This window comes from Hyla sarda, chromosome 8 (genome assembly GCF_029499605.1).
Source record: "Hyla sarda isolate aHylSar1 chromosome 8, aHylSar1.hap1, whole genome shotgun sequence".
NCBI classification, from domain to species: Eukaryota; Metazoa; Chordata; class Amphibia; order Anura; family Hylidae; genus Hyla; species Hyla sarda.
In genome coordinates this window covers 97,665,202-97,688,939 of record NC_079196.1, presented here as the reverse complement: position 1 = coordinate 97,688,939, position 23,738 = coordinate 97,665,202, and the positions used below count along the sequence as shown (strand labels likewise).

Genomic DNA, 23,738 nt, shown 5'->3' with positions numbered 1-23,738 from the left:
ACGCAGCTACAGCCAGTGGGGTAACTAGAGACAGGCAGGCAGCTATGTGCAACAAAGGTAGGCGTGTTGTTTTCATATGCAGATCTGAAATATTGTCTTATATGCAAGAGGAGGAGTGATGGGGGTTCAGGCAAAAGCCAGGCTATGGATTGCATTGCTAAATGCTCCATCAGAGTGCAATGGTCGCCTGTCCTTTTTTTAAGTGATGATGTGGGTTTAGCCTGTGCTGTATGTATGTATGGGTGGCTGACTGCCACCCACCCAGAAAGTGTATGGGAGGCTGGTTGGCTGCCAGCCTTCCTTCCATTCCTATGAGTAATGTGAGTGCTCATGAAGGGGACATGGTTGGGTCCACCCCTTTCCCGGTTATCCCCTCTAGGCCTTTTGGCTTAGATCAAGTGTAAAAAAAGAAAGGATCTTGCGACAGATCGCATCCTGAGGCACGTTTTTTTTTGTGTGAATACTTGCACTTGGGTGACTTGTGAGCACATACTGATACATACGTTCCCTATCTGGGGACCATAAATTAAATGGATTTTTGAGAAAGGGAGCTGATTTGGAAGCTTGCTTCTGTCGCCCTATGCATTGACCCGATGTGGCAGTATCTTCGGGTAGTGAACAGTGCACCACCCCATTCCAGTGTTAAACAAGAAAGATTCTCATTTAATCCTCCGTGGGTGAGAATTTGAGTTTGAGAATTGGAGACCAAAATGATGAGTTGCACTGACTGGTTTATGAACGTCTATTCATTTAGCGTTTTAATGACCATGTTTGCACACTGATTGGTGTAAAAAAATAAAATAAAACTAAATAATAATAATCTAGCACACCTGTGCAGGTTTGACATGACATGACAGGTAGCTGTCTTGTGGGTGGTGCTGAATCCTGTTAAATGACATGAGGGTCTCATGCCTATACACAAGGGTGTGTCATTGCTGTTGCTTGACCATGCATTGGTTTCTGTGGTCAGTGAATGATAAAAACAAAATTTACCATCCATTGATGGATGGGAAATCCGCCATGAGGCATTTGTTTTTAGAAACTGCTGCTCACAACCAATGTTGCAATGGAGTGTCTCCATCTGCTGGTGGTATTGGAAAGGCATTAGTGCTATGACAGGGTCTGAAGAAGAAGAAGAAGAAGACGGAAAAAATTATATATAAAAAGAAAAAGAGAGAGAGAGAGAGAGACTGACTTAGTGAGCGAGTGAGTGAGAGAGTGAGAGTGAGTGAGAGTGAATGAGTGAGTGAGTGATTGAGTGAGTGAGTGAGTGAGTGAGAACAAATGAGTTAAAGCAAGTGAGTGAGAGAGATCGAATGAATGAAAGTCTGAATGACAGAAAGAAAAAAGGATGAAGAAAGAAGCATGAAGAAAAAAAAATGTATATGGAGTTGCTGACATGAGTGCAATCTACAAAGCCGTTGAGGCTGATCCTCATGGGAGGATTATTGCACCAGGACCCTTAGCACTTTTAAAATGCCATTCAATGCCACGGGCTAGATGTAAACTGCAGATGACCATGTTGTGGTAGTTACCATGGATACCCAAGTGATGTGTGAGCTAACACATAGGCCCAACAGATTCCAAGAAGGCCAGAATCACCAGCGGCACCACCATCGATTGTCAGGTCACCCGGATTCAGCAAATACCAGAGTCCAAAATGATGCAGGTTTATACTGTTAATTTTCAGTTTATCGTTACAGTTGGTGTTATTCCATGTCGGAAGGGACGCAGCTACAGCCAGTGGGGTAACTAGAGACAGGCAGGCAGCTATGTGCAACAAAGGTAGGCGTGTTGTTTTCATATGCAGATCTGAAATATTGTCTTATATGCAAGAGGAGGAGTGATGGGGGTTCAGGCAAAAGCCAGGCTATGGATTGCATTGCTAAATGCTCCATCAGAGTGCAATGGTCGCCTGTCCTTTTTTTAAGTGATGATGTGGGTTTAGCCTGTGCTGTATGTATGTATGGGTGGCTGACTGCCACCCACCCAGAAAGTGTATGGGAGGCTGGTTGGCTGCCAGCCTTCCTTCCATTCCTATGAGTAATGTGAGTGCTCATGAAGGGGACATGGTTGGGTCCACCCCTTTCCCGGTTATCCCCTCTAGGCCTTTTGGCTTAGATCAAGTGTAAAAAAAGAAAGGATCTTGCGACAGATCGCATCCTGAGGCACGTTTTTTTTTGTGTGAATACTTGCACTTGGGTGACTTGTGAGCACATACTGATACATACGTTCCCTATCTGGGGACCATAAATTAAATGGATTTTTGAGAAAGGGAGCTGATTTGGAAGCTTGCTTCTGTCGCCCTATGCATTGACCCGATGTGGCAGTATCTTCGGGTAGTGAACAGTGCACCACCCCATTCCAGTGTTAAACAAGAAAGATTCTCATTTAATCCTCCGTGGGTGAGAATTTGAGTTTGAGAATTGGAGACCAAAATGATGAGTTGCACTGACTGGTTTATGAACGTCTATTCATTTAGCGTTTTAATGACCATGTTTGCACACTGATTGGTGTAAAAAAATAAAATAAAACTAAATAATAATAATCTAGCACACCTGTGCAGGTTTGACATGACATGACAGGTAGCTGTCTTGTGGGTGGTGCTGAATCCTGTTAAATGACATGAGGGTCTCATGCCTATACACAAGGGTGTGTCATTGCTGTTGCTTGACCATGCATTGGTTTCTGTGGTCAGTGAATGATAAAAACAAAATTTACCATTACCATCCATTGATGGATGGGAAATCCGCCATGAGGCATTTGTTTTTAGAAACTGCTGCTCACAACCAATGTTGCAATGGAGTGTCTCCATCTGCTGGTGGTATTGGAAAGGCATTAGTGCTATGACAGGGTCTGAAGAAGAAGAAGAAGAAGACGGAAAAAAATATATATAAAAAGAAAAAGAGAGAGAGAGAGAGAGACTGACTTAGTGAGCGAGTGAGTGAGAGAGTGAGAGTGAGTGAGAGTGAATGAGTGAGTGAGTGATTGAGTGAGTGAGTGAGTGAGAACAAATGAGTTAAAGCAAGTGAGTGAGAGAGATCGAATGAATGAAAGTCTGAATGACAGAAAGAAAAAAGGATGAAGAAAGAAGCATGAAGAAAAAAAAATGTATATGGAGTTGCTGACATGAGTGCAATCTACAAAGCCGTTGAGGCTGATCCTCATGGGAGGATTATTGCACCAGGACCCTTAGCACTTTTAAAATGCCATTCAATGCCACGGGCTAGATGTAAACTGCAGATGACCATGTTGTGGTAGTTACCATGGATACCCAAGTGATGTGTGAGCTAACACATAGGCCCAACAGATTCCAAGAAGGCCAGAATCACCAGCGGCACCACCATCGATTGTCAGGTCACCCGGATTCAGCAAATACCAGAGTCCAAAATGATGCAGGTTTATACTGTTAATTTTCAGTTTATCATTACAGTTGGTGTTATTCCATGTCGGAAGGGACGCAGCTACAGCCAGTGGGGTAACTAGAGACAGGCAGGCAGCTATGTGCAACAAAGGTAGGCGTGTTGTTTTCATATGCAGATCTGAAATATTGTCTTATATGCAAGAGGAGGAGTGATGGGGGTTCAGGCAAAAGCCAGGCTATGGATTGCATTGCTAAATGCTCCATCAGAGTGCAATGGTCGCCTGTCCTTTTTTTAAGTGATGATGTGGGTTTAGCCTGTGCTGTATGTATGTATGGGTGGCTGACTGCCACCCACCCAGAAAGTGTATGGGAGGCTGGTTGGCTGCCAGCCTTCCTTCCATTCCTATGAGTAATGTGAGTGCTCATGAAGGGGACATGGTTGGGTCCACCCCTTTCCCGGTTATCCCCTCTAGGCCTTTTGGCTTAGATCAAGTGTAAAAAAAGAAAGGATCTTGCGACAGATCGCATCCTGAGGCACGTTTTTTTTTGTGTGAATACTTGCACTTGGGTGACTTGTGAGCACATACTGATACATACGTTCCCTATCTGGGGACCATAAATTAAATGGATTTTTGAGAAAGGGAGCTGATTTGGAAGCTTGCTTCTGTCGCCCTATGCATTGACCCGATGTGGCAGTATCTTCGGGTAGTGAACAGTGCACCACCCCATTCCAGTGTTAAACAAGAAAGATTCTCATTTAATCCTCCGTGGGTGAGAATTTGAGTTTGAGAATTGGAGACCAAAATGATGAGTTGCACTGACTGGTTTATGAACGTCTATTCATTTAGCGTTTTAATGACCATGTTTGCACACTGATTGGTGTAAAAAAATAAAATAAAACTAAATAATAATAATCTAGCACACCTGTGCAGGTTTGACATGACATGACAGGTAGCTGTCTTGTGGGTGGTGCTGAATCCTGTTAAATGACATGAGGGTCTCATGCCTATACACAAGGGTGTGTCATTGCTGTTGCTTGACCATGCATTGGTTTCTGTGGTCAGTGAATGATAAAAACAAAATTTACCATCCATTGATGGATGGGAAATCCGCCATGAGGCATTTGTTTTTAGAAACTGCTGCTCACAACCAATGTTGCAATGGAGTGTCTCCATCTGCTGGTGGTATTGGAAAGGCATTAGTGCTATGACAGGGTCTGAAGAAGAAGAAGACGGAAAAAAATATATATAAAAAGAAAAAGAGAGAGAGAGAGAGAGACTGACTTAGTGAGCGAGTGAGTGAGAGAGTGAGAGTGAGTGAGAGTGAATGAGTGAGTGAGTGATTGAGTGAGTGAGTGAGAACAAATGAGTTAAAGCAAGTGAGTGAGAGAGATCGAATGAATGAAAGTCTGAATGACAGAAAGAAAAAAGGATGAAGAAAGAAGCATGAAGAAAAAAAAATGTATATGGAGTTGCTGACATGAGTGCAATCTACAAAGCCGTTGAGGCTGATCCTCATGGGAGGATTATTGCACCAGGACCCTTAGCACTTTTAAAATGCCATTCAATGCCACGGGCTAGATGTAAACTGCAGATGACCATGTTGTGGTAGTTACCATGGATACCCAAGTGATGTGTGAGCTAACACATAGGCCCAACAGATTCCAAGAAGGCCAGAATCACCAGCGGCACCACCATCGATTGTCAGGTCACCCGGATTCAGCAAATACCAGAGTCCAAAATGATGCAGGTTTATACTGTTAATTTTCAGTTTATCGTTACAGTTGGTGTTATTCCATGTCGGAAGGGACGCAGCTACAGCCAGTGGGGTAACTAGAGACAGGCAGGCAGCTATGTGCAACAAAGGTAGGCGTGTTGTTTTCATATGCAGATCTGAAATATTGTCTTATATGCAAGAGGAGGAGTGATGGGGGTTCAGGCAAAAGCCAGGCTATGGATTGCATTGCTAAATGCTCCATCAGAGTGCAATGGTCGCCTGTCCTTTTTTTAAGTGATGATGTGGGTTTAGCCTGTGCTGTATGTATGTATGGGTGGCTGACTGCCACCCACCCAGAAAGTGTATGGGAGGCTGGTTGGCTGCCAGCCTTCCTTCCATTCCTATGAGTAATGTGAGTGCTCATGAAGGGGACATGGTTGGGTCCACCCCTTTCCCGGTTATCCCCTCTAGGCCTTTTGGCTTAGATCAAGTGTAAAAAAAGAAAGGATCTTGCGACAGATCGCATCCTGAGGCACGTTTTTTTTTGTGTGAATACTTGCACTTGGGTGACTTGTGAGCACATACTGATACATACGTTCCCTATCTGGGGACCATAAATTAAATGGATTTTTGAGAAAGGGAGCTGATTTGGAAGCTTGCTTCTGTCGCCCTATGCATTGACCCGATGTGGCAGTATCTTCGGGTAGTGAACAGTGCACCACCCCATTCCAGTGTTAAACAAGAAAGATTCTCATTTAATCCTCCGTGGGTGAGAATTTGAGTTTGAGAATTGGAGACCAAAATGATGAGTTGCACTGACTGGTTTATGAACGTCTATTCATTTAGCGTTTTAATGACCATGTTTGCACACTGATTGGTGTAAAAAAATAAAATAAAACTAAATAATAATAATCTAGCACACCTGTGCAGGTTTGACATGACATGACAGGTAGCTGTCTTGTGGGTGGTGCTGAATCCTGTTAAATGACATGAGGGTCTCATGCCTATACACAAGGGTGTGTCATTGCTGTTGCTTGACCATGCATTGGTTTCTGTGGTCAGTGAATGATAAAAACAAAATTTACCATCCATTGATGGATGGGAAATCCGCCATGAGGCATTTGTTTTTAGAAACTGCTGCTCACAACCAATGTTGCAATGGAGTGTCTCCATCTGCTGGTGGTATTGGAAAGGCATTAGTGCTATGACAGGGTCTGAAGAAGAAGAAGACGGAAAAAAATATATATAAAAAGAAAAAGAGAGAGAGAGAGAGAGACTGACTTAGTGAGCGAGTGAGTGAGAGAGTGAGAGTGAGTGAGAGTGAATGAGTGAGTGAGTGATTGAGTGAGTGAGTGAGTGAGTGAGAACAAATGAGTTAAAGCAAGTGAGTGAGAGAGATCGAATGAATGAAAGTCTGAATGACAGAAAGAAAAAAGGATGAAGAAAGAAGCATGAAGAAAAAAAAATGTATATGGAGTTGCTGACATGAGTGCAATCTACAAAGCCGTTGAGGCTGATCCTCATGGGAGGATTATTGCACCAGGACCCTTAGCACTTTTAAAATGCCATTCAATGCCACGGGCTAGATGTAAACTGCAGATGACCATGTTGTGGTAGTTACCATGGATACCCAAGTGATGTGTGAGCTAACACATAGGCCCAACAGATTCCAAGAAGGCCAGAATCACCAGCGGCACCACCATCGATTGTCAGGTCACCCGGATTCAGCAAATACCAGAGTCCAAAATGATGCAGGTTTATACTGTTAATTTTCAGTTTATCGTTACAGTTGGTGTTATTCCATGTCGGAAGGGACGCAGCTACAGCCAGTGGGGTAACTAGAGACAGGCAGGCAGCTATGTGCAACAAAGGTAGGCGTGTTGTTTTCATATGCAGATCTGAAATATTGTCTTATATGCAAGAGGAGGAGTGATGGGGGTTCAGGCAAAAGCCAGGCTATGGATTGCATTGCTAAATGCTCCATCAGAGTGCAATGGTCGCCTGTCCTTTTTTTAAGTGATGATGTGGGTTTAGCCTGTGCTGTATGTATGTATGGGTGGCTGACTGCCACCCACCCAGAAAGTGTATGGGAGGCTGGTTGGCTGCCAGCCTTCCTTCCATTCCTATGAGTAATGTGAGTGCTCATGAAGGGGACATGGTTGGGTCCACCCCTTTCCCGGTTATCCCCTCTAGGCCTTTTGGCTTAGATCAAGTGTAAAAAAAGAAAGGATCTTGCGACAGATCGCATCCTGAGGCACGTTTTTTTTTGTGTGAATACTTGCACTTGGGTGACTTGTGAGCACATACTGATACATACGTTCCCTATCTGGGGACCATAAATTAAATGGATTTTTGAGAAAGGGAGCTGATTTGGAAGCTTGCTTCTGTCGCCCTATGCATTGACCCGATGTGGCAGTATCTTCGGGTAGTGAACAGTGCACCACCCCATTCCAGTGTTAAACAAGAAAGATTCTCATTTAATCCTCCGTGGGTGAGAATTTGAGTTTGAGAATTGGAGACCAAAATGATGAGTTGCACTGACTGGTTTATGAACGTCTATTCATTTAGCGTTTTAATGACCATGTTTGCACACTGATTGGTGTAAAAAAATAAAATAAAACTAAATAATAATAATCTAGCACACCTGTGCAGGTTTGACATGACATGACAGGTAGCTGTCTTGTGGGTGGTGCTGAATCCTGTTAAATGACATGAGGGTCTCATGCCTATACACAAGGGTGTGTCATTGCTGTTGCTTGACCATGCATTGGTTTCTGTGGTCAGTGAATGATAAAAACAAAATTTACCATCCATTGATGGATGGGAAATCCGCCATGAGGCATTTGTTTTTAGAAACTGCTGCTCACAACCAATGTTGCAATGGAGTGTCTCCATCTGCTGGTGGTATTGGAAAGGCATTAGTGCTATGACAGGGTCTGAAGAAGAAGAAGACGGAAAAAAATATATATAAAAAGAAAAAGAGAGAGAGAGAGACTGACTTAGTGAGCGAGTGAGTGAGAGAGTGAGAGTGAGTGAGAGTGAATGAGTGAGTGAGTGATTGAGTGAGTGAGTGAGTGAGTGAGAACAAATGAGTTAAAGCAAGTGAGTGAGAGAGATCGAATGAATGAAAGTCTGAATGACAGAAAGAAAAAAGGATGAAGAAAGAAGCATGAAGAAAAAAAAATGTATATGGAGTTGCTGACATGAGTGCAATCTACAAAGCCGTTGAGGCTGATCCTCATGGGAGGATTATTGCACCAGGACCCTTAGCACTTTTAAAATGCCATTCAATGCCACGGGCTAGATGTAAACTGCAGATGACCATGTTGTGGTAGTTACCATGGATACCCAAGTGATGTGTGAGCTAACACATAGGCCCAACAGATTCCAAGAAGGCCAGAATCACCAGCGGCACCACCATCGATTGTCAGGTCACCCGGATTCAGCAAATACCAGAGTCCAAAATGATGCAGGTTTATACTGTTAATTTTCAGTTTATCGTTACAGTTGGTGTTATTCCATGTCGGAAGGGACGCAGCTACAGCCAGTGGGGTAACTAGAGACAGGCAGGCAGCTATGTGCAACAAAGGTAGGCGTGTTGTTTTCATATGCAGATCTGAAATATTGTCTTATATGCAAGAGGAGGAGTGATGGGGGTTCAGGCAAAAGCCAGGCTATGGATTGCATTGCTAAATGCTCCATCAGAGTGCAATGGTCGCCTGTCCTTTTTTTAAGTGATGATGTGGGTTTAGCCTGTGCTGTATGTATGTATGGGTGGCTGACTGCCACCCACCCAGAAAGTGTATGGGAGGCTGGTTGGCTGCCAGCCTTCCTTCCATTCCTATGAGTAATGTGAGTGCTCATGAAGGGGACATGGTTGGGTCCACCCCTTTCCCGGTTATCCCCTCTAGGCCTTTTGGCTTAGATCAAGTGTAAAAAAAGAAAGGATCTTGCGACAGATCGCATCCTGAGGCACGTTTTTTTTTGTGTGAATACTTGCACTTGGGTGACTTGTGAGCACATACTGATACATACGTTCCCTATCTGGGGACCATAAATTAAATGGATTTTTGAGAAAGGGAGCTGATTTGGAAGCTTGCTTCTGTCGCCCTATGCATTGACCCGATGTGGCAGTATCTTCGGGTAGTGAACAGTGCACCACCCCATTCCAGTGTTAAACAAGAAAGATTCTCATTTAATCCTCCGTGGGTGAGAATTTGAGTTTGAGAATTGGAGACCAAAATGATGAGTTGCACTGACTGGTTTATGAACGTCTATTCATTTAGCGTTTTAATGACCATGTTTGCACACTGATTGGTGTAAAAAAATAAAATAAAACTAAATAATAATAATCTAGCACACCTGTGCAGGTTTGACATGACATGACAGGTAGCTGTCTTGTGGGTGGTGCTGAATCCTGTTAAATGACATGAGGGTCTCATGCCTATACACAAGGGTGTGTCATTGCTGTTGCTTGACCATGCATTGGTTTCTGTGGTCAGTGAATGATAAAAACAAAATTTACCATCCATTGATGGATGGGAAATCCGCCATGAGGCATTTGTTTTTAGAAACTGCTGCTCACAACCAATGTTGCAATGGAGTGTCTCCATCTGCTGGTGGTATTGGAAAGGCATTAGTGCTATGACAGGGTCTGAAGAAGAAGAAGAAGAAGACGGAAAAAAATATATATAAAAAGAAAAAGAGAGAGAGAGAGAGAGACTGACTTAGTGAGCGAGAGAGTGAGAGTGAGTGAGAGTGAATGAGTGAGTGAGTGAGTGAGTGAGTGAGTGAGAACAAATGAGTTAAAGCAAGTGAGTGAGAGAGATCGAATGAATGAAAGTCTGAATGACAGAAAGAAAAAAGGATGAAGAAAGAAGCATGAAGAAAAAAAAATGTATATGGAGTTGCTGACATGAGTGCAATCTACAAAGCCGTTGAGGCTGATCCTCATGGGAGGATTATTGCACCAGGACCCTTAGCACTTTTAAAATGCCATTCAATGCCACGGGCTAGATGTAAACTGCAGATGACCATGTTGTGGTAGTTACCATGGATACCCAAGTGATGTGTGAGCTAACACATAGGCCCAACAGATTCCAAGAAGGCCAGAATCACCAGCGGCACCACCATCGATTGTCAGGTCACCCGGATTCAGCAAATACCAGAGTCCAAAATGATGCAGGTTTATACTGTTAATTTTCAGTTTATCGTTACAGTTGGTGTTATTCCATGTCGGAAGGGACGCAGCTACAGCCAGTGGGGTAACTAGAGACAGGCAGGCAGCTATGTGCAACAAAGGTAGGCGTGTTGTTTTCATATGCAGATCTGAAATATTGTCTTATATGCAAGAGGAGGAGTGATGGGGGTTCAGGCAAAAGCCAGGCTATGGATTGCATTGCTAAATGCTCCATCAGAGTGCAATGGTCGCCTGTCCTTTTTTTAAGTGATGATGTGGGTTTAGCCTGTGCTGTATGTATGTATGGGTGGCTGACTGCCACCCACCCAGAAAGTGTATGGGAGGCTGGTTGGCTGCCAGCCTTCCTTCCATTCCTATGAGTAATGTGAGTGCTCATGAAGGGGACATGGTTGGGTCCACCCCTTTCCCGGTTATCCCCTCTAGGCCTTTTGGCTTAGATCAAGTGTAAAAAAAGAAAGGATCTTGCGACAGATCGCATCCTGAGGCACGTTTTTTTTTGTGTGAATACTTGCACTTGGGTGACTTGTGAGCACATACTGATACATACGTTCCCTATCTGGGGACCATAAATTAAATGGATTTTTGAGAAAGGGAGCTGATTTGGAAGCTTGCTTCTGTCGCCCTATGCATTGACCCGATGTGGCAGTATCTTCGGGTAGTGAACAGTGCACCACCCCATTCCAGTGTTAAACAAGAAAGATTCTCATTTAATCCTCCGTGGGTGAGAATTTGAGTTTGAGAATTGGAGACCAAAATGATGAGTTGCACTGACTGGTTTATGAACGTCTATTCATTTAGCGTTTTAATGACCATGTTTGCACACTGATTGGTGTAAAAAAATAAAATAAAACTAAATAATAATAATCTAGCACACCTGTGCAGGTTTGACATGACATGACAGGTAGCTGTCTTGTGGGTGGTGCTGAATCCTGTTAAATGACATGAGGGTCTCATGCCTATACACAAGGGTGTGTCATTGCTGTTGCTTGACCATGCATTGGTTTCTGTGGTCAGTGAATGATAAAAACAAAATTTACCATCCATTGATGGATGGGAAATCCGCCATGAGGCATTTGTTTTTAGAAACTGCTGCTCACAACCAATGTTGCAATGGAGTGTCTCCATCTGCTGGTGGTATTGGAAAGGCATTAGTGCTATGACAGGGTCTGAAGAAGAAGAAGAAGAAGACGGAAAAAAATATATATAAAAAGAAAAAGAGAGAGAGAGAGAGAGACTGACTTAGTGAGCGAGAGAGTGAGAGTGAGTGAGAGTGAATGAGTGAGTGAGTGAGTGAGTGAGTGAGTGAGAACAAATGAGTTAAAGCAAGTGAGTGAGAGAGATCGAATGAATGAAAGTCTGAATGACAGAAAGAAAAAAGGATGAAGAAAGAAGCATGAAGAAAAAAAAATGTATATGGAGTTGCTGACATGAGTGCAATCTACAAAGCCGTTGAGGCTGATCCTCATGGGAGGATTATTGCACCAGGACCCTTAGCACTTTTAAAATGCCATTCAATGCCACGGGCTAGATGTAAACTGCAGATGACCATGTTGTGGTAGTTACCATGGATACCCAAGTGATGTGTGAGCTAACACATAGGCCCAACAGATTCCAAGAAGGCCAGAATCACCAGCGGCACCACCATCGATTGTCAGGTCACCCGGATTCAGCAAATACCAGAGTCCAAAATGATGCAGGTTTATACTGTTAATTTTCAGTTTATCGTTACAGTTGGTGTTATTCCATGTCGGAAGGGACGCAGCTACAGCCAGTGGGGTAACTAGAGACAGGCAGGCAGCTATGTGCAACAAAGGTAGGCGTGTTGTTTTCATATGCAGATCTGAAATATTGTCTTATATGCAAGAGGAGGAGTGATGGGGGTTCAGGCAAAAGCCAGGCTATGGATTGCATTGCTAAATGCTCCATCAGAGTGCAATGGTCGCCTGTCCTTTTTTTAAGTGATGATGTGGGTTTAGCCTGTGCTGTATGTATGTATGGGTGGCTGACTGCCACCCACCCAGAAAGTGTATGGGAGGCTGGTTGGCTGCCAGCCTTCCTTCCATTCCTATGAGTAATGTGAGTGCTCATTAGTGTTGAGCGGCATAGGCCATATTCGAATTCGCGAATATTCGCGAATATATGGACGAATATTCGTCATATATTCGCGAATATTCGCATATTCGTCATATCCTCGTTTTATTTTCGCGTATGCGAAAATACGCGCATGCGAAAATTAGCATATGTGGAAATTCGCATATGCGAAAATTAGTATATGCTAATTTTCGCATATGCGAATTTTCGCACGCCAGTCTCACACAGTAGTATTACAGCCTTCTTTACACCACACAAGCTGGGAGCAGAGAGGGATGATCACTGTGACGTGTACTGTGAAGAAAAAAAAAAAAAAAAACGAATATTCGTAATTACGAATATATAGCGCTATATTCGTGAAATTCGCGAATTCGCGAATATGCGATATTCGCGAATAATATTCGAATTGCGAATATTCGCAAGCAACACTAGTGCTCATGAAGGGGACATGGTTGGGTCCACCCCTTTCCCGGTTATCCCCTCTAGGCCTTTTGGCTTAGATCAAGTGTAAAAAAAGAAAGGATCTTGCGACAGATCGCATCCTGAGGCACGTTTTTTTTTGTGTGAATACTTGCACTTGGGTGACTTGTGAGCACATACTGATACATACGTTCCCTATCTGGGGACCATAAATTAAATGGATTTTTGAGAAAGGGAGCTGATTTGGAAGCTTGCTTCTGTCGCCCTATGCATTGACCCGATGTGGCAGTATCTTCGGGTAGTGAACAGTGCACCACCCCATTCCAGTGTTAAACAAGAAAGATTCTCATTTAATCCTCCGTGGGTGAGAATTTGAGTTTGAGAATTGGAGACCAAAATGATGAGTTGCACTGACTGGTTTATGAACGTCTATTCATTTAGCGTTTTAATGACCATGTTTGCACACTGATTGGTGTAAAAAAATAAAATAAAACTAAATAATAATAATCTAGCACACCTGTGCAGGTTTGACATGACATGACAGGTAGCTGTCTTGTGGGTGGTGCTGAATCCTGTTAAATGACATGAGGGTCTCATGCCTATACACAAGGGTGTGTCATTGCTGTTGCTTGACCATGCATTGGTTTCTGTGGTCAGTGAATGATAAAAACAAAATTTACCATCCATTGATGGATGGGAAATCCGCCATGAGGCATTTGTTTTTAGAAACTGCTGCTCACAACCAATGTTGCAATGGAGTGTCTCCATCTGCTGGTGGTATTGGAAAGGCATTAGTGCTATGACAGGGTCTGAAGAAGAAGAAGAAGAAGAAGAAGACGGAAAAAAATATATATAAAAAGAAAAAGAGAGAGAGAGAGAGACTGACTTAGTGAGCGAGTGAGTGAGAGAGTGAGAGTGAGTGAGAGTGAATGAGTGAGTGAGTGATTGAGTGAGTGAGTGAGTGAGAACAAATGAGTTAAAGCAAGTGAGTGAGAGAGATCGAATGAATGAAAGTCTGAATGACAGAAAGAAAAAAGGATGAAGAAAGAAGCATGAAGAAAAAAAAATGTATATGGAGTTGCTGACATGAGTGCAATCTACAAAGCCGTTGAGGCTGATCCTCATGGGAGGATTATTGCACCAGGACCCTTAGCACTTTTAAAATGCCATTCAATGCCACGGGCTAGATGTAAACTGCAGATGACCATGTTGTGGTAGTTACCATGGATACCCAAGTGATGTGTGAGCTAACACATAGGCCCAACAGATTCCAAGAAGGCCAGAATCACCAGCGGCACCACCATCGATTGTCAGGTCACCCGGATTCAGCAAATACCAGAGTCCAAAATGATGCAGGTTTATACTGTTAATTTTCAGTTTATCGTTACAGTTGGTGTTATTCCATGTCGGAAGGGACGCAGCTACAGCCAGTGGGGTAACTAGAGACAGGCAGGCAGCTATGTGCAACAAAGGTAGGCGTGTTGTTTTCATATGCAGATCTGAAATATTGTCTTATATGCAAGAGGAGGAGTGATGGGGGTTCAGGCAAAAGCCAGGCTATGGATTGCATTGCTAAATGCTCCATCAGAGTGCAATGGTCGCCTGTCCTTTTTTTAAGTGATGATGTGGGTTTAGCCTGTGCTGTATGTATGTATGGGTGGCTGACTGCCACCCACCCAGAAAGTGTATGGGAGGCTGGTTGGCTGCCAGCCTTCCTTCCATTCCTATGAGTAATGTGAGTGCTCATGAAGGGGACATGGTTGGGTCCACCCCTTTCCCGGTTATCCCCTCTAGGCCTTTTGGCTTAGATCAAGTATAAAAAAAGAAAGGATCTTGCGACAGATCGCATCCTGAGGCACGTTTTTTTTTGTGTGAATACTTGCACTTGGGTGACTTGTGAGCACATACTGATACATACGTTCCCTATCTGGGGACCATAAATTAAATGGATTTTTGAGAAAGGGAGCTGATTTGGAAGCTTGCTTCTGTCGCCCTATGCATTGACCCGATGTGGCAGTATCTTCGGGTAGTGAACAGTGCACCACCCCATTCCAGTGTTAAACAAGAAAGATTCTCATTTAATCCTCCGTGGGTGAGAATTTGAGTTTGAGAATTGGAGACCAAAATGATGAGTTGCACTGACTGGTTTATGAACGTCTATTCATTTAGCGTTTTAATGACCATGTTTGCACACTGATTGGTGTAAAAAAATAAAATAAAACTAAATAATAATAATCTAGCACACCTGTGCAGGTTTGACATGACATGACAGGTAGCTGTCTTGTGGGTGGTGCTGAATCCTGTTAAATGACATGAGGGTCTCATGCCTATACACAAGGGTGTGTCATTGCTGTTGCTTGACCATGCATTGGTTTCTGTGGTCAGTGAATGATAAAAACAAAATTTACCATCCATTGATGGATGGGAAATCCGCCATGAGGCATTTGTTTTTAGAAACTGCTGCTCACAACCAATGTTGCAATGGAGTGTCTCCATCTGCTGGTGGTATTGGAAAGGCATTAGTGCTATGACAGGGTCTGAAGAAGAAGAAGAAGAAGACGGAAAAAAATATATATAAAAAGAAAAAGAGAGAGAGAGAGAGACTGACTTAGTGAGCGAGTGAGTGAGAGAGTGAGAGTGAGTGAGAGTGAATGAGTGAGTGAGTGATTGAGTGAGTGAGTGAGTGAGTGAGAACAAATGAGTTAAAGCAAGTGAGTGAGAGAGATCGAATGAATGAAAGTCTGAATGACAGAAAGAAAAAAGGATGAAGAAAGAAGCATGAAGAAAAAAAAATGTATATGGAGTTGCTGACATGAGTGCAATCTACAAAGCCGTTGAGGCTGATCCTCATGGGAGGATTATTGCACCAGGACCCTTAGCACTTTTAAAATGCCATTCAATGCCACGGGCTAGATGTAAACTGCAGATGACCATGTTGTGGTAGTTACCATGGATACCCAAGTGATGTGTGAGCTAACACATAGGCCCAACAGATTCCAAGAAGGCCAGAATCACCAGCGGCACCACCATCGATTGTCAGGTCACCCGGATTCAGCAAATACCAGAGTCCAAAATGATGCAGGTTTATACTGTTAATTTTCAGTTTATCGTTACAGTTGGTGTTATTCCATGTCGGAAGGGACGCAGCTACAGCCAGTGGGGTAACTAGAGACAGGCAGGCAGCTATGTGCAACAAAGGTAGGCGTGTTGTTTTCATATGCAGATCTGAAATATTGTCTTATATGCAAGAGGAGGAGTGATGGGGGTTCAGGCAAAAGCCAGGCTATGGATTGCATTGCTAAATGCTCCATCAGAGTGCAATGGTCGCCTGTCCTTTTTTTAAGTGATGATGTGGGTTTAGCCTGTGCTGTATGTATGTATGGGTGGCTGACTGCCACCCACCCAGAAAGTGTATGGGAGGCTGGTTGGCTGCCAGCCTTCCTTCCATTCCTATGAGTAATGTGAGTGCTCATGAAGGGGACATGGTTGGGTCCACCCCTTTCCCGGTTATCCCCTCTAGGCCTTTTGGCTTAGATCAAGTGTAAAAAAAGAAAGGATCTTGCGACAGATCGCATCCTGAGGCACGTTTTTTTTTGTGTGAATACTTGCACTTGGGTGACTTGTGAGCACATACTGATACATACGTTCCCTATCTGGGGACCATAAATTAAATGGATTTTTGAGAAAGGGAGCTGATTTGGAAGCTTGCTTCTGTCGCCCTATGCATTGACCCGATGTGGCAGTATCTTCGGGTAGTGAACAGTGCACCACCCCATTCCAGTGTTAAACAAGAAAGATTCTCATTTAATCCTCCGTGGGTGAGAATTTGAGTTTGAGAATTGGAGACCAAAATGATGAGTTGCACTGACTGGTTTATGAACGTCTATTCATTTAGCGTTTTAATGACCATGTTTGCACACTGATTGGTGTAAAAAAATAAAATAAAACTAAATAATAATAATCTAGCACACCTGTGCAGGTTTGACATGACATGACAGGTAGCTGTCTTGTGGGTGGTGCTGAATCCTGTTAAATGACATGAGGGTCTCATGCCTATACACAAGGGTGTGTCATTGCTGTTGCTTGACCATGCATTGGTTTCTGTGGTCAGTGAATGATAAAAACAAAATTTACCATCCATTGATGGATGGGAAATCCGCCATGAGGCATTTGTTTTTAGAAACTGCTGCTCACAACCAATGTTGCAATGGAGTGTCTCCATCTGCTGGTGGTATTGGAAAGGCATTAGTGCTATGACAGGGTCTGAAGAAGAAGAAGAAGAAGAAGACGGAAAAAAATATATATAAAAAGAAAAAGAGAGAGAGAGAGAGAGACTGACTTAGTGAGCGAGTGAGTGAGAGAGTGAGAGTGAGTGAGAGTGAATGAGTGAGTGAGTGATTGAGTGAGTGAGTGAGTGAGTGAGAACAAATGAGTTAAAGCAAGTGAGTGAGAGAGATCGAATGAATGAAAGTCTGAATGACAGAAAGAAAAAAGGATGAAGAAAGAAGCATGAAGAAAAAAAAATGTATATGGAGTTGCTGACATGAGTGCAATCTACAAAGCCGTTGAGGCTGATCCTCATGGGAGGATTATTGCACCAGGACCCTTAGCACTTTTAAAATGCCATTCAATGCCACGGGCTAGATGTAAACTGCAGATGACCATGTTGTGGTAGTTACCATGGATACCCAAGTGATGTGTGAGCTAACACATAGGCCCAACAGATTCCAAGAAGGCCAGAATCACCAGCGGCACCACCATCGATTGTCAGGTCACCCGGATTCAGCAAATACCAGAGTCCAAAATGATGCAGGTTTATACTGTTAATTTTCAGTTTATCGTTACAGTTGGTGTTATTCCATGTCGGAAGGGACGCAGCTACAGCCAGTGGGGTAACTAGAGACAGGCAGGCAGCTATGTGCAACAAAGGTAGGCGTGTTGTTTTCATATGCAGATCTGAAATATTGTCTTATATGCAAGAGGAGGAGTGATGGGGGTTCAGGCAAAAGCCAGGCTATGGATTGCATTGCTAAATGCTCCATCAGAGTGCAATGGTCGCCTGTCCTTTTTTTAAGTGATGATGTGGGTTTAGCCTGTGCTGTATGTATGTATGGGTGGCTGACTGCCACCCACCCAGAAAGTGTATGGGAGGCTGGTTGGCTGCCAGCCTTCCTTCCATTCCTATGAGTAATGTGAGTGCTCATGAAGGGGACATGGTTGGGTCCACCCCTTTCCCGGTTATCCCCTCTAGGCCTTTTGGCTTAGATCAAGTGTAAAAAAAGAAAGGATCTTGCGACAGATCGCATCCTGAGGCACGTTTTTTTTTGTGTGAATACTTGCACTTGGGTGACTTGTGAGCACATACTGATACATACGTTCCCTATCTGGGGACCATAAATTAAATGGATTTTTGAGAAAGGGAGCTGATTTGGAAGCTTGCTTCTGTCGCCCTATGCATTGACCCGATGTGGCAGTATCTTCGGGTAGTGAACAGTGCACCACCCCATTCCAGTGTTAAACAAGAAAGATTCTCATTTAATCCTCCGTGGGTGAGAATTTGAGTTTGAGAATTGGAGACCAAAATGATGAGTTGCACTGACTGGTTTATGAACGTCTATTCATTTAGCGTTTTAATGACCATGTTTGCACACTGATTGGTGTAAAAAAATAAAATAAAACTAAATAATAATAATCTAGCACACCTGTGCAGGTTTGACATGACATGACAGGTAGCTGTCTTGTGGGTGGTGCTGAATCCTGTTAAATGACATGAGGGTCTCATGCCTATACACAAGGGTGTGTCATTGCTGTTGCTTGACCATGCATTGGTTTCTGTGGTCAGTGAATGATAAAAACAAAATTTACCATCCATTGATGGATGGGAAATCCGCCATGAGGCATTTGTTTTTAGAAACTGCTGCTCACAACCAATGTTGCAATGGAGTGTCTCCATCTGCTGGTGGTATTGGAAAGGCATTAGTGCTATGACAGGGTCTGAAGAAGAAGAAGACGGAAAAAAATATATATAAAAAGAAAAAGAGAGAGAGAGAGAGAGACTGACTTAGTGAGCGAGTGAGTGAGAGAGTGAGAGTGAGTGAGAGTGAATGAGTGAGTGAGTGATTGAGTGAGTGAGTGAGTGAGTGAGAACAAATGAGTTAAAGCAAGTGAGTGAGAGAGATCGAATGAATGAAAGTCTGAATGACAGAAAGAAAAAAGGATGAAGAAAGAAGCATGAAGAAAAAAAAATGTATATGGAGTTGCTGACATGAGTGCAATCTACAAAGCCGTTGAGGCTGATCCTCATGGGAGGATTATTGCACCAGGACCCTTAGCACTTTTAAAATGCCATTCAATGCCACGGGCTAGATGTAAACTGCAGATGACCATGTTGTGGTAGTTACCATGGATACCCAAGTGATGTGTGAGCTAACACATAGGCCCAACAGATTCCAAGAAGGCCAGAATCACCAGCGGCACCACCATCGATTGTCAGGTCACCCGGATTCAGCAAATACCAGAGTCCAAAATGATGCAGGTTTATACTGTTAATTTTCAGTTTATCGTTACAGTTGGTGTTATTCCATGTCGGAAGGGACGCAGCTACAGCCAGTGGGGTAACTAGAGACAGGCAGGCAGCTATGTGCAACAAAGGTAGGCGTGTTGTTTTCATATGCAGATCTGAAATATTGTCTTATATGCAAGAGGAGGAGTGATGGGGGTTCAGGCAAAAGCCAGGCTATGGATTGCATTGCTAAATGCTCCATCAGAGTGCAATGGTCGCCTGTCCTTTTTTTAAGTGATGATGTGGGTTTAGCCTGTGCTGTATGTATGTATGGGTGGCTGACTGCCACCCACCCAGAAAGTGTATGGGAGGCTGGTTGGCTGCCAGCCTTCCTTCCATTCCTATGAGTAATGTGAGTGCTCATGAAGGGGACATGGTTGGGTCCACCCCTTTCCCGGTTATCCCCTCTAGGCCTTTTGGCTTAGATCAAGTGTAAAAAAAGAAAGGATCTTGCGACAGATCGCATCCTGAGGCACGTTTTTTTTTGTGTGAATACTTGCACTTGGGTGACTTGTGAGCACATACTGATACATACGTTCCCTATCTGGGGACCATAAATTAAATGGATTTTTGAGAAAGGGAGCTGATTTGGAAGCTTGCTTCTGTCGCCCTATGCATTGACCCGATGTGGCAGTATCTTCGGGTAGTGAACAGTGCACCACCCCATTCCAGTGTTAAACAAGAAAGATTCTCATTTAATCCTCCGTGGGTGAGAATTTGAGTTTGAGAATTGGAGACCAAAATGATGAGTTGCACTGACTGGTTTATGAACGTCTATTCATTTAGCGTTTTAATGACCATGTTTGCACACTGATTGGTGTAAAAAAATAAAATAAAACTAAATAATAATAATCTAGCACACCTGTGCAGGTTTGACATGACATGACAGGTAGCTGTCTTGTGGGTGGTGCTGAATCCTGTTAAATGACATGAGGGTCTCATGCCTATACACAAGGGTGTGTCATTGCTGTTGCTTGACCATGCATTGGTTTCTGTGGTCAGTGAATGATAAAAACAAAATTTACCATCCATTGATGGATGGGAAATCCGCCATGAGGCATTTGTTTTTAGAAACTGCTGCTCACAACCAATGTTGCAATGGAGTGTCTCCATCTGCTGGTGGTATTGGAAAGGCATTAGTGCTATGACAGGGTCTGAAGAAGAAGAAGAAGAAGAAGAAGACGGAAAAAAATATATATAAAAAGAAAAAGAGAGAGAGAGAGAGAGACTGACTTAGTGAGCGAGTGAGTGAGAGAGTGAGAGTGAGTGAGAGTGAATGAGTGAGTGAGTGATTGAGTGAGTGAGTGAGAACAAATGAGTTAAAGCAAGTGAGTGAGAGAGATCGAATGAATGAAAGTCTGAATGACAGAAAGAAAAAAGGATGAAGAAAGAAGCATGAAGAAAAAAAAATGTATATGGAGTTGCTGACATGAGTGCAATCTACAAAGCCGTTGAGGCTGATCCTCATGGGAGGATTATTGCACCAGGACCCTTAGCACTTTTAAAATGCCATTCAATGCCAAGGGCTAGATGTAAACTGCAGATGACCATGTTGTGGTAGTTACCATGGATACCCAAGTGATGTGTGAGCTAACACATAGGCCCAACAGATTCCAAGAAGGCCAGAATCACCAGCGGCACCACCATCGATTGTCAGGTCACCCGGATTCAGCAAATACCAGAGTCCAAAATGATGCAGGTTTATACTGTTAATTTTCAGTTTATCGTTACAGTTGGTGTTATTCCATGTCGGAAGGGACGCAGCTACAGCCAGTGGGGTAACTAGAGACAGGCAGGCAGCTATGTGCAACAAAGGTAGGCGTGTTGTTTTCATATGCAGATCTGAAATATTGTCTTATATGCAAGAGGAGGAGTGATGGGGGTTCAGGCAAAAGCCAGGCTATGGATTGCATTGCTAAATGCTCCATCAGAGTGCAATGGTCGCCTGTTCTTTTTTTAAGTGATGATGTGGGTTTAGCCTGTGCTGTATGTATGTATGGGTGGCTGACTGCCACCCACCCAGAAAGTGTATGGGAGGCTGGTTGGCTGCCAGCCTTCCTTCCATTCCTATGAGTAATGTGAGTGCTCATGAAGGGGACATGGTTGGGTCCACCCCTTTCCCGCTTATCCCCTCTAGGCCTTTTGGCTTAGATCAAGTGTAAAAAAAGAAAGGATCTTGCGACAGATCGCATCCTGAGGCACGTTTTTTTTTGTGTGAATACTTGCACTTGGGTGACTTGTGAGCACATACTGATACATACGTTCCCTATCTGGGGACCATAAATTATATGGATTTTTGAGAAAGGGAGCTGATTTGGAAGCTTGCTTCTGTCGCCCTATGCATTGACCCGATGTGGCAGTATCTTCGGGTAGTGAACAGTGCACCACCCCATTCCAGTGTTAAACAAGAAAGATTCTCATTTAATCCTCCGTGGGTGAGAATTTGAGTTTGAGAATTGGAGACCAAAATGATGAGTTGCACTGACTGGTTTATGAACGTCTATTCATTTAGCGTTTTAATGACCATGTTTGCACACTGATTGGTGTAAAAAAATAAAATAAAACTAAATAATAATAATCTAGCACACCTGTGCAGGTTTGACATGACATGACAGGTAGCTGTCTTGTGGGTGGTGCTGAATCCTGTTAAATGACATGAGGGTCTCATGCCTATACACAAGGGTGTGTCATTGCTGTTGCTTGACCATGCATTGGTTTCTGTGGTCAGTGAATGATAAAAACAAAATTTACCATCCATTGATGGATGGGAAATCCGCCATGAGGCATTTGTTTTTAGAAACTGCTGCTCACAACCAATGTTGCAATGGAGTGTCTCCATCTGCTGGTGGTATTGGAAAGGCATTAGTGCTATGACATGGTCTGAAGAAGAAGAAGAAGAAGACGGAAAAAAATATATATAAAAAGAAAAAGAGAGAGAGAGAGAGACTGACTTAGTGAGCGAGTGAGTGAGAGAGTGAGAGTGCGTGAGAGTGAATGAGTGAGTGAGTGAGTGAGAACAAATGAGTTAAAGCAAGTGAGTGAGAGAGATCGAATGAATGAAAGTCTGAATGACAGAAAGAAAAAAGGATGAAGAAAGAAGCATGAAGAAAAAAAAATGTATATGGAGTTGCTGACATGAGTGCAATCTACAAAGCCGTTGAGGCTGATCCTCATGGGAGGATTATTGCACCAGGACCCTTAGCACTTTTAAAATGCCATTCAATGCCACGGGCTAGATGTAAACTGCAGATGACCATGTTGTGGTAGTTACCATGGATACCCAAGTGATGTGTGAGCTAACACATAGGCCCAACAGATTCCAAGAAGGCCAGAATCACCAGCGGCACCACCATCGATTGTCAGGTCACCCGGATTCAGCAAATACCAGAGTCCAAAATGATGCAGGTTTATACTGTTAATTTTCAGTTTATCGTTACAGTTGGTGTTATTCCATGTCGGAAGGGACGCAGCTACAGCCAGTGGGGTGACTAGAGACAGGCAGGCAGCTATGTGCAACAAAGGTAGGCGTGTTGTTTTCATATGCAGATCTGAAATATTGTCTTATATGCAAGAGGAGGAGTGATGGGGGTTCAGGCAAAAGCCAGGCTATGGATTGCATTGCTAAATGCTCCATCAGAGTGCAATGGTCGCCTGTCCTTTTTTTAAGTGATGATGTGGGTTTAGCCTGTGCTGTATGTATGTATGGGTGGCTGACTGCCACCCACCCAGAAAGTGTATGGGAGGCTGGTTGGCTGCCAGCCTTCCTTCCATTCCTATGAGTAATGTGAGTGCTCATGAAGGGGACATGGTTGGGTCCACCCCTTTCCCGGTTATCCCCTCTAGGCCTTTTGGCTTAGATCAAGTGTAAAAAAAGAAAGGATCTTGCGACAGATCGCATCCTGAGGCACGTTTTTTTTTTGTGTGAATACTTGCACTTGGGTGACTTGTGAGCACATACTGATACATACGTTCCCTATCTGGGGACCATAAATTATATGGATTTTTGAGAAAGGGAGCTGATTTGGAAGCTTGCTTCTGTCGCCCTATGCATTGACCCGATGTGGCAGTATCTTCGGGTAGTGAACAGTGCACCACCCCATTCCAGTGTTAAACAAGAAAGATTCTCATTTAATCCTCCGTGGGTGAGAATTTGAGTTTGAGAATTGGAGACCAAAATGATGAGTTGCACTGACTGGTTTATGAACGTCTATTCATTTAGCGTTTTAATGACCATGTTTGCACACTGATTGGTGTAAAAAAATAAAATAAAACTAAATAATAATAATCTAGCACACCTGTGCAGGTTTGACATGACATGACAGGTAGCTGTCTTGTGGGTGGTGCTGAATCCTGTTAAATGACATGAGGGTCTCATGCCTATACAC

At 43.4% G+C, this 23,738-nt stretch overlaps 14 pseudogenes; all 14 read left to right on the top strand.

Annotated features, from left to right (window-relative positions):
* Nucleotides 1–368: 368 nt before the first annotated feature.
* On the top strand, nt 369–632 carry LOC130285857 (U2 spliceosomal RNA; annotated as a pseudogene).
* Nucleotides 633–2,096: 1,464 nt separating this feature from the next.
* Nucleotides 2,097–2,360, top strand: LOC130285856 (U2 spliceosomal RNA; annotated as a pseudogene).
* Nucleotides 2,361–3,826: 1,466 nt separating this feature from the next.
* On the top strand, nt 3,827–4,090 carry LOC130285855 (U2 spliceosomal RNA; annotated as a pseudogene).
* Nucleotides 4,091–5,540: 1,450 nt separating this feature from the next.
* Nucleotides 5,541–5,804, top strand: LOC130285854 (U2 spliceosomal RNA; annotated as a pseudogene).
* Nucleotides 5,805–7,262: 1,458 nt separating this feature from the next.
* On the top strand, nt 7,263–7,526 carry LOC130285853 (U2 spliceosomal RNA; annotated as a pseudogene).
* A 1,454-nt stretch (nt 7,527–8,980) lies between these two features.
* LOC130285851 (U2 spliceosomal RNA) lies at nt 8,981–9,244 on the top strand (annotated as a pseudogene).
* Nucleotides 9,245–10,692: 1,448 nt separating this feature from the next.
* Nucleotides 10,693–10,956, top strand: LOC130285850 (U2 spliceosomal RNA; annotated as a pseudogene).
* A 1,890-nt stretch (nt 10,957–12,846) lies between these two features.
* LOC130285848 (U2 spliceosomal RNA) lies at nt 12,847–13,110 on the top strand (annotated as a pseudogene).
* Nucleotides 13,111–14,574: 1,464 nt separating this feature from the next.
* On the top strand, nt 14,575–14,838 carry LOC130289547 (U2 spliceosomal RNA; annotated as a pseudogene).
* Nucleotides 14,839–16,300: 1,462 nt separating this feature from the next.
* On the top strand, nt 16,301–16,564 carry LOC130285847 (U2 spliceosomal RNA; annotated as a pseudogene).
* A 1,467-nt stretch (nt 16,565–18,031) lies between these two features.
* LOC130285846 (U2 spliceosomal RNA) lies at nt 18,032–18,295 on the top strand (annotated as a pseudogene).
* Nucleotides 18,296–19,753: 1,458 nt separating this feature from the next.
* LOC130285845 (U2 spliceosomal RNA) lies at nt 19,754–20,017 on the top strand (annotated as a pseudogene).
* Nucleotides 20,018–21,479: 1,462 nt separating this feature from the next.
* LOC130288743 (U2 spliceosomal RNA) lies at nt 21,480–21,743 on the top strand (annotated as a pseudogene).
* A 1,442-nt stretch (nt 21,744–23,185) lies between these two features.
* Nucleotides 23,186–23,450, top strand: LOC130288768 (U2 spliceosomal RNA; annotated as a pseudogene).
* Nucleotides 23,451–23,738: the final 288 nt, after the last annotated feature.